The sequence below is a fragment of the Echinops telfairi genome, unplaced genomic scaffold (genome assembly GCF_000313985.2).
Source record: "Echinops telfairi isolate 266 unplaced genomic scaffold, ASM31398v2 ScPeMD7_7400;HRSCAF=8409, whole genome shotgun sequence".
Taxonomy (NCBI): Eukaryota; Metazoa; Chordata; class Mammalia; order Afrosoricida; family Tenrecidae; genus Echinops; species Echinops telfairi.
The window spans coordinates 36,094,466-36,105,673 of NW_022111300.1; the positions used below are offsets into that span (position 1 = coordinate 36,094,466).

Genomic DNA, 11,208 nt, shown 5'->3' on the forward strand with positions numbered 1-11,208 from the left:
AAAATATTCCTACAAAATGGCAGAAACCTTTGCTAAACAAAATTATGAACGTAGGAATATTTTGATGCTTCCTGACATATCTGCCGTCCAGGTATACATGATTCTTAAGTTTACACCACCTCCAGACGGCAATTTGGGCTTTCTTGTTTTTAAGGGACGCAAATCGTGTTCCTTCTAATGCCGAGTTTTGGAACGAAAAAGAAGTCTGAGGGGCAAGATTAGAGGGGAGGTGGGTGGGGTAAAAATTCCCAACAAAATTCTTACAGGACTACCCTGGTTAGCCTGGAAGAGACACCGCATGGACTGTGGTCGACGGGGAAAAGTCCTCTGCACGACTGTGCTGGCCTTGTTCTCATGCGTGCAGTTTCCATGTTCTTAACACCACTTCATAATGAGTCCCCAGGAGATCATTCTACGTTCTTTGAGAACGTCTGTCACGATAACCTCTTTGGAATTCCCAAACAGCAGGTGCGCAGCCTGAGTCGGTCGACCTCTCGATCTTGAGTGAAACTGGCCCAGCAGATCCTTCTCGGGACCAACCCTTGGGGGGAAGCACCCTAACGAGACCAAGACAGGTGTATCATGGAGAGGACATGTCCGCAGCCAGTCACGAATCGCTGAGAGTTTAAACATGCTTTGCTTGGAAGCAGAACCCCAGTAGCAGTACGTTTTGACTTACATGCAGAAATGCATCGTGATCATCAAAAGTCTGGTCTCAAAAACATAAGAACTGATCACCATGCAAAGTCTATTAATTTATGTATCGTCATTTTTAAAACGAGGGGGCAATGCCATGAACCCAACAGAACCAAAATTTCCCTTGGCAGACGTTAACACCTACCCTAAAGAAAAGCCCAATTCTTACACACTAGAAAAGGGGATGTTCATTCCTAAAACCCACCTGACCAGAACCCCAGCATTCCCATGATGAGCAGCATCGTGACCGCAGTGCTCGTGCTCCAAGCAAAAGCACGCAGGCAAGAAAACGAAAACAAAAACATTAACATCAGGAAAAATCATTCATCAGTTGCAGGCAATGACTGCCTACTTAGAACTGCAATGTCAAGCACAGCAGCCAGTAACCACTTGTTACTGAGCACTTGGAATGTGGCTAGTTTGAACTAAGTTATCCTGTAAGGGTAACATACATGCTAACTATGAACACCTACTACAAAAAGAAAATGAACTGAGAAGGAAAAAAGTATCAATATTTTAAAATACTGACTATATGTTGAAATGTACATATATACTGGTATTTGATATACTAAGATTGTTGAAATGTATGTATATACTAATATTTTATATACTAAGGTAAATCACTCAAATTCATTTCACCTCTGTCTTTTTAATAAGGCTAACCAAATATTTAAAATACATCTGTGATTTACATTCTATTTCAACTTAACAAGCTGCTCTGGGATAGCAAAGAGAATCAACTGAGACACTAGTAGAATTGATAGGAAAATCTGGCATAGTTCTATGGCCAAAAGATCAATGGCCTTCTGATTCACAAGTTATATATAGTTAGAAACTATATTCCATTCCAATCACAACAGCAACAAATTCAATAAAATATTAGCACTGAGATAAAATATGTAAACCCTTTAGTCACATAACCACAGTACTTGAGTAAATTAATGTAGGGACACAAAATGTCCCAAGACAAAAAAACTCAATGCTATAAAAAATGTCAAGTTTCTCCCTACATTAATCTAAAATAGAATACAATCCCCATCAAAGTGCAAACAGGGATGTCTTACATATCTTATAATACGCCAATAAAATATTGTCAGAGTAAATAAATACATAAAAGAAAAAAATGTTTTAAGAAAAACTAGAATGGGGGAATGCTCCCCATCAGAAAATTTTAACCATGCTACATTCACATAAAATTGTGGTATTGGTAGTTCAGCAGATAAACACAGGTCAATCAAGTGAGTTCAGAAACCACAGTCATTTGAGAATTGAAGTTTATGATACTGGTAGAAGTCCATCTGTGAACAAAGTAAAATCCCATAAATGGTATTGGAATTATGTCTCAATAACTGTCTCCAGTATTTATTTATAGCAGTATGTACAAGAAACGAAGGTGTATAGTAGATTACATGCTGGGCTCCTAACCAAAAGGGCAGCAGTTCAAACCCCCTGGTCCTCTGTGGAGAATGATGAGGGGAGCCACGGCTCCTGTAAAGATGGACAGTCTCAGAAGCCCTAATGGACAGGTCTGCTCTGTCCTATTGGGTTGCTATGAGTCAAAACAACTCGTGGCAGTGATTTTGTGTGCAACTAAAGAAATTTTAAATAATATGATTAATGATTTGATTACTTAAATACTAGATATTCTCATATGATGAAAGATACATAAAGCTATAAGACAAAAATAACAGACAAGGGGAAAACATGTGCAACACGTGTAACAGAAAATGAGTCTTTTAAAGGCTGCTTAACAAAATCAGTAAGAGACAGAGGAAAACGAATTATTCAAAATAAAACTGGGCAATGAAAGCCTAAGGCAATAAAAATTTTTAATAGTATGTTCCATGAGAACAGCCTTAAAAAAATGTTTAAAGGCAGGTAGCATCAAGTGTCAGTGAAAGTATAGAAAACTGTCAGCTAAGAGAGCACAGCAGTACAGGCTTTGCGGAAGATACTAGTGGCTCTCATTAAAATCAAGCATCTCATCAACCCAGCAGTTCTTTTTATCTCAGAAAATACTTGAACAGGTCCACAAAACGTATGTGTGAGTGTCAACTGCAACAATGTTTATAACGGTCAAATCATGGAAACACTGTACGCAATATTCACCAACAACTGGTTACATCAACTGTGGCTAGTCTCTACTGAGGGATGCTACACTACTGTAACAGAGAGACGTTTATGCACTAAGCAGAATACTTAGTGAAGAGTAATATAGAGAAAAACGGATGTAAGAATTTTAAAAATCACGTAACTACATGTGTGTGTTATGCGTGTAAATACATTTTAACAAACAAACAAGACACACAACATATCATGGCAATAGAAGTGACCTCACACACGGATGGCAGTTCATGGAATGCAGGAAGACTGTCTTTATCTGTGTAGTCGGCGTCTTCACCAAGATATCCATTTATTTCTTTAAAAACAGTGTTAACAGAACAATACTGACCTACCTCGTCAGTAGGTCATGACTCCCACCTAGCACCTTGATGTTAGTTGTTGCTAGACATACATTATTAATAAATGCACCAAACAGCCAGTTAACAGATTTTCTATTATTTTGAAAATGAAAAGTGCTGGATAACAACAGTTGATGAGTGAGAAGTAGGTGTGGTTCATTGTAGAATTTGCTAACTTCTACATAACTGATACATTATTTTTCTTTAAAAAAAATAATTTTATTGGTGGTTTGTACAACTCTTATAATAATCCATACATCCATCGTGTCAAGCACATTTGTACAATTGTTGCCATCCATCATCATTCTCAAAACATTTGCTTTCTACTTGAGCCCTTGGTATCAGGTCCTCATTTTCCCCCCTCCCTCCCCACTCCCCCTCCCTCATGAACCCTTGATTATTTGTAAGTTATTATTATTTTGTCATATCTTACATTGTTCAATGTCTCCCCTCACCCACTCTTCTGTTGTCCATCCCCCAGGGAGGGGGTTATATGTAGATCCTTGTAATTGGTTCCCCCTTTCTACCCGACCTTCTCTCCACCCTCCTGGTATCGCCACTCTCACCACTGGGGTTCTGAAGGGTTCATCTATCCTGGATTCCTGACATCATGTCTTATATCATTGTAAATACCAAGCATTTTCTGTAAGTTTTGAAATAATATGAACTTACAGGAACCTGCTGTTTGAAGAGAAATAAAGTTTTCCTCACTTGCTCCTTGCCCCACCCCTCCTCCAAAAAGACACCAACTCTCAGAGGCTCCCGGAGGACACACAGGCACCTCAAAGAGCCTATGTGGTAGAAACCTTCAGAAACCAGTCGGAAGGTTTCGGTCTGGTTTTAATTGTAGGAAGGACTTTAAGATGACTGTGGAAGGTAAGACTTTTTTGGGGGGTGGAAATGACTAGCTTAAAACGATCATCTAAGAATGGATCTGTACACCACTCAAACTCACATTCATTCCAAACAACGCGCCTGGTACAGTTGAGAAGCTTGAGATAAGGAGTAAGGAAATCGAAATCGTAGCTGAGCGCGCAATCACAGTCATGATGTGCTCTGTGGCCGATTTGTTTATTGGGAACAAACTTTCAGTCCCTTCCCGCCACTCGGCACCCACTCCAGGACCGCCCACTCCTCCGTATGCATCGCTCTGTGTTCTGGGCTGGGGTCCAGGACACCATCATCACAAAGCTCCGGCAACAATGCTCACCAAGGCTCTCCACAGTGAAACATGAGCCACTTGTGCATCTCTGCACACCTGCTCCTCCTCGTTATGCAGGAGCAGAGGTGATGGGAAGCCCGTGGACACGCTGCACACACAGACCTCACACCCCTTCAACGTGGCCTCACTGTCCATTACTGTTGGGTTTGTTTCGGTTTTTCCCTTCAAGTTTTTCCAAGAGCGCTTAGAACTGCTTAAACTAACAGACCAGTGTTTACTGGGACACGGACACACACACACACACACACACACACTCATTTCTTGTTCTGGTAAAGATTATACTGTCTTGCTGCCTCTAAGCCTGAATGCTGTTGCCTACATTGTCGTTTAAACTGGCCCGTAACAGGGCACCAGAATTCTTCCAAAAGTTCATTTCTCTTTGCTGATCCAAGCCTCTGATCTATGACCCAAGAATCTTAATAGAACTGCATTTTCCTGTTGGCAAAAACAATTTGCTCCACCAGAAAAAATAAGGGAAAGTTAAAAGCACACTCCTTCTGCTCCAGCAGTCAAACTCAGGATAGTCCCCCCCAAGTGTCCACTTGCATCCCACAGCCCTCCAAACTCACCCTCAAAATAACACTCCTGTAAAGCGAAAACGCCCTGAAACAAATGAACAGAACAAATCTGAGGTTGAAGATTCAGCTTTTTTAAGGGATTTCTTATTTATCCTTTGCAATACACATATGAAGAAGAGACCACGTATGATGCACTGAAACGCCCATAAGAATCATAACCGTTCAGGGAAAACAGAACTCTCATAAAAATTATACATATATAACAAGCACTGTCGGTCAGTTACAAGTGACGGTCAGTCTGCTGAAAGTGCCCTCTCCATGTGCTTTAAACCTGTGATAACCAAACCAGTTACCATGAGGGTCGAACTATAAGCAATTTTAAAAATATACCATTTTATTGTGTTTGGGGTAAAAGTTTACCAGGCAGGTCAAGTTCCCATGTTAATAATTAACTACCTAAAATAAATTCTTCAAGAGACCTTGGCTACGTTTTCCGTAACATGTTGATGCTCTCACTCCTTCAGATCTGAAGGTTCCAGTCAGTAATTTGGTCTCCCTGTCCTCTTGCCCTGCCGTCTTTGCTTTAGAACAGACGTGGGCAATGTCCAGCCCTTGGGCCATGGGAGGCCGAGAAATCATCAACACCAGCTAACAGCACCTCCACCTCACCAAAGAGAAGCACTGCTCAACAGTCATCATATTTAGGGGTGAGTTAATTTTACATTTGATCCGTATGACCCAAGAAGGATGTTATAAATATCCAAACGGCCCTTGGCAGACAAAACGGTTCCCCACCTCTACAAAACAATCGTGGGTCATTTGGTCGTCCGGAGATGATTTTATTAAAGGTGCATAGTATCCACGGATACTATTCTTTACTTTTTGCACCAATCTGTCATTCAACTAAAAGGTGACCTCAAGGGGTAGTTTTGACAGCAGTGTTTGGATTTAATGTGACACTGACTGACCAAGGAGCCCTGCCATCCGCATAGTTAGATGCTCAGCTGCTAACTGAAAGGCAGACAGGATGAATGCACAAGCTGCTCCACAGAAGAAAGATGCGGCTGTCTGCTTCCAGAAAGATTTGCTGTCCTGGAAACCCTACAGGGGCATTCTACTCAGTCCGATCAGGGCCCCATGAGCCAGAATCCATCTGACAACGATGAGATAGTAACTCGCTAAGTGGCTATGGGACATTCTGTTTGGCTTTTCACAAACTCAAAGAAAAAGAAAAATGACTGGCATTTACAGAACTCCTACTTAACCTCCTTAAAAAGTCCTATCAGCTCTGCAATGCTTGCAGCCCGTGTGCGCAAAAACCTCGAGGAAAAATGGAATTCCAAGATAATGGCATTTTCCCACAAATGCTTGGAAGCCCCCTTATATATGTCCACACACGGATGTTTAAAACTACTGTGGTGAAGAAGGATGCTATGCTAGCAGTGCACATTCCATCTCATTCTGTATCGCTCATGGTCTTTAAAGGATGCATTTCTAGTTTTCTAATACGTTTCTGCTAAATTAGCTTCATAATAATCAATTAAGATGGCTGTGGGCTCTCTAGTTAAACTTACTTGTATGCCTGTTCAGGTAAATGCCTATAACTGGTAAAACCCCACAAGTACTAAGTACTGCCATAAAATAACCACTGGGCAGGACACATGAGAGGCTCACCAGGCTCGGAATCCTTCAGACAGAACACCCCTTTCCGGGCCAGCAGGCAAAGGCCGCTCCCATTCTACCTACATCCCTGCTCACACTGCTCAGCAGAGACCGAGAGCGGCCTTCTGCTCAAGGCCACGTGGTTCTACACACCTCTGCGTGAGGAGCGCTCCTTCGACCTGAAAGATGGGAGTTCCCGCCTACATTTTCAACCTGTCTCTCTTGAGGTCCTTCACGTCTACAGGTCCCCTGAGGACACTTTCCGAGCAAGGACTGTTTGTTCTTGCTGCACAATCCGTGCGCAAGACCACTTCCAAACCAGCCCTCCTCAGACAGCCCAGCTCCCATCAGACTCTGAACCTAACTCAAACCCACTGCCCCTGACTGGATGCTGACTCAGAGAGACACTACCGGGCAGCGGAGACCTGCACCATAGGGTTTCTGAGGCTGAGCATTTTTGAGAGAGCGGACGGCGCACCAAAAGAACAAACAAACCAGTCTTGGAAGAAGTATGCCAGAATGATCCTTAGAGGCAAGGATGGCTTCTGACCTCCGAGGAGTCAGCCGTGGGCTGATGCCGAGGCGATTCTCCTTGTCCAGTCAGAGAGGTCGTGTGGCCCCACGCCCTTTCCACGGCTTTGGTTTTTGTTTTGTTTGGGGGTGGGGCAAGGGCAAAAGTTTGCCTTTATTTTCTAAGCTTATACTGTGCTTTCTGAATTTCTTTATCAAAGTTATAAATTCAAATATTCTAAATTCAAGTATTCTAAATTTTTATACTAATTTACAAACTTTATTGTCTATAGGTCGTTTTATAAAAGTTTTTTAACTGCTTTGTTCTTTATCAAACTGAGTGAATGAAATGCCTTGGAATAGTTTGAGCCATTTCAGAGGGCTTCAAAAGTTCATGGGACCAAAAAAAGAATCCAAAGATCATGGAATTTTCCACAAACTTTTTGAAGTTTCTCATATTTTAAAAAAAATCATAAGGGGCTCATACAACTCTTATCACAATCCATACATACATCTATTGTGTAAAGCACATTTGTACATTCATTGCTCTCATCATGCTCAAAACATTTGCTCTCCACTTAAGCCCCTGGCATTGGCTCCTCATTTTTTCCCCTCCCTCCAAGTTTCTCATATAACATTATATATTTTTTGCTAAATCAACTAAAACATTAATAAGGAAATGCTTACATTTTCCCAGCTTTCCAGTACACGGTAAATTATGAATATGAAAATTTAAATTCCAAGTCAACTGTTAAATTGCACATTTAAACCAGACTCCACATTTATCTGCTTAAAGGGTTTGTTTTAGTTTTCGAGCTCACTGGTGACTGCTGGTGAAAGTCGTAATAGAGTATTCTGAGGTAATGGAAATGCTCAGTATCAGTGATTTTGAAACACAACACATAAGTGCATCAAAATCACCTGGAGCGATAGCTAAAGCGGATTTCAGGGTTCTACAGCCCTGAGTCTCTAATTCAGTGTATCTGGCAGGAGGTCCCCAAATGTGCATCCCTAACAATGTCCCAGATGCTGCTGCTGACACTGCTAGTTCCGGGACCCTCCCTGGCAAAGCAGTGCGTTTGACCCGGCGCTGGCCGTCTACATGAGCATGTTCGCCACTGTCATCCAGTCCACGCCGACTCCCAGCTACGGCTCAGAGGAGGGTCTCCCAGGCTGGCGGCTGACAGGAGCAGACTGCCACATCGTTCTCCTGGAAGGGGGTGGTTGGGTTCAAAGTGCTGTCTTTGCAGCTCGCAGCTGGGTGCTTTAACCACTGTGCCACCAGGGTCCTTTACAGAAACAGACTCACTCACTGCCATTGCGTCAATGCTGACTCACAGCGACCCACTGTTGGCTTCTGAGACTGTGACTGTTTGCAGGAGCAGAAAGCCCAGTCTTTCTCCTGCGGAGCTGCTGGTGGTTTTGAACCCCCGCCCATGCTACTGCAACCAATGCATAACCACGACATCATCGGGGCACCAATATGGGTATTTACAAATATAAAACCTCATGTTGTACACTTATATGTTGTTGCTTTATTCCACGTTATTCCTAAACATTGTAAATTTACAGCGAAAACACTTTATAATAGATCATATACACTTGGAAAGAGAATGAATGAACTAAAAGCCACATTTGAGGAAATTACCCAGAAGGCAGCTGAGGCAGAAATGGAAATTCTCAGAAAAGCAAAGCCATGAAAACGTGCAGGGGAGGCTCAGACCCTCAGACGTAAAGCAAACGCGGCTACCCACCACCACACCCCTCCCCACCTTGCCGGGTCACAGAGTCAGCAGGCCGAGACTCGGGGGTCAGGCTTTTTGCAATACACACACCACCAGAGGGGGCAGAAGAAAACCCAGGAGACTCAGACACTCATTAGGCTCAAATGGCCTCTATGTTGCTTCCCAAACTGGGACTCATAAGCTCCTGGGAACAGCCTGGGATGTACACGGACAAAGCAAAGCCACAGACAAAATGCAGCATTTTTTCCTGGAGCACTAATTTGCATGATTTCAAGGAGGTTATGTAAGTAATTTAACTGGCATATAATTACATCTGCTCAGCAATAACTCAAATATGGATGTTTCCCTAAAATGAACAAAAATGTTAAGGTAAAGAACTTAATTCATAAAACCTAAAACCTAACAGAATTGTAGGTGAATAGATAAATTGGACTGTGCAAGATGTGGCAAAACAAAACCCATTACAGAAAAAATAAAGAATAAGGGCTGGGGGGCGTGGCACAACAAAGGGAAGCTGATATCAAAGAGCTCATGAAGAAAACAAAATGCTTTGAAACTGATTGTGGTAGCAGATGTGTAATACGGCTTAATGTGATTGAACTGTGGAATGTTATGATATCTGTAAGAGTTCCCAATAAAATGAATAAAAAAACCCAGACAAACCTAAAACCTAAGCTTGTGCCAACTACCTTCTGGCAAACTCTTGATCGTTGAGATTACGAATTCATTTGTCTAAACTCCACCCACTGCTCCCTGGTGGGTTCACAGAGCAGGTGAAGGATGAATACATTAGATAACAAAACGGAGGAAGACTACATCATTACATGACCGCCAAATCTGAGAATCATGGCCCAGGTAAGCTGACACATAAGCTAACCATCCCGGCCAGCATGACTCTCGTCCATCATCTCTGCATCCATTACTGCCAGAAGTATGGCATCACTGTGTTCAGTAGTCATAGTGAATTTACGACAATAGTGGACATTCACTATTGTTGTAAATGCCAACTAACAAGACAGTTTGTAAGTGGTACATTCCGGCTAGGTTTAAGAGCACTGTACATGGCTCTACTGACTGATGTGGCAATGTACGAATTCCTGTAATTCTCAGAATTCAAGGTCTGTTTTAACAACACCAACAAAAGTTCTTTATGGAACTCACTATATATTTTTTCCTTTACTCTGAATTTAAACATGTTATTTTGTGAAGCATATGACAAAAATATTGGATACTGGGGATAGAACCTGGATTCGAAGCGCGAGAAGCACCCGGGTCTCTCAAGGCTAGTTGCTATGAGATTCTAGTTATGTCTACCAACAGCCTAGCCAAGAAAGCCTTGTCTTCCCTCTGAGTTATCACCCAATCCATGCATCAGATTAGGGGGAGTTACGAGGAATGAACCTGTGTAATGATGGCTTAAATGTATGTCTACAAGAAGATGTAGCAGAGCGCTTGACTCAGGATGCTGAGAGCAACGTCCGTGTTGCTTCACGCTGCGTGACCTCCATGCCTAAGGTTCCTCCTGGTCCAACACAGCGAACTTAGTTCTAGCTATCACGTTTTCTTTCAAATCAGCAGGAGAGAAATTAGGTAGGCCAGCAATTCCTTTTAAAAACATTACTTGGAAGTTTGCCCATACCACTGCGCTTACATTCCACTGGTCAAAATTTAGACCAAGCGTGGCTGTGAAGAGACCTAAGGAATGGGGCCTATCCTTGGCACCCAGGTTGCCTGCGTCAGTTCTGATTCTTAGCGACCCAACGTGCACTAGAGCGAAACACTGCCCGGTCCTACGCCGTGCTCACAATCACTGTTCTACTGGAACCCACTGTTGCACCCACTGTGTCAATCCATCTCGTCGAGGGGCTTCCTCTTTCACCGACGACGCTCTACGAAGTAAGATGTCCTTCTCTAGGAACTGGTCCCTTCTGATGACAGTCAAAGTGTGCAAGGCAGAGCCTCGCCATGCTGGCGTCGATGGACTACCGGGGCTGCACTTCTGCCAAGGCGGCTTAGTTCCTTCTTCTGGCAGCCCGTACATGGTGTACTCCATGTTTTCCACCGACTCCACAATTCAAATGCACCGGCTCTGCTCCGGTCTTCCTTATTCATTGCCCGGCTTCTGCGCCCATGTGAAGCAACTGAGAAATGCCACGGCTTAGTCTTCAAAGTGACACAGAAGTCTTGTGTCACAGCTCTGTCCTGGCACCTGTGAGATCAGCTAAAAATGCGGAAGATGAGAAACTAATAGCCACTGCCACACCAGGTTTAAGTAAATCATTTAAGTAAATCATATCCTCGTCAATGAGGGTGGCGCGTGATGGGGACCCAATGCCCATCTCTAGACAACTGGACATACCTTGCAGAGGGGTAGTGGGGAGGAGAGGAGTCAC

At 43.0% G+C, this 11,208-nt stretch overlaps 1 protein-coding gene and 1 pseudogene across 2 annotated transcripts in view; both read right to left on the reverse strand.

Moving 5' to 3' along the window:
- Nucleotides 1–11,208, reverse strand: part of DYM (dymeclin) — a 315,716-nt gene that overhangs the window by 200,926 nt on the left and 103,582 nt on the right. The window lies entirely within an intron of this gene.
- Nucleotides 278–11,208, reverse strand: part of LOC105978630 — a 23,121-nt pseudogene continuing 12,190 nt past the window's right edge.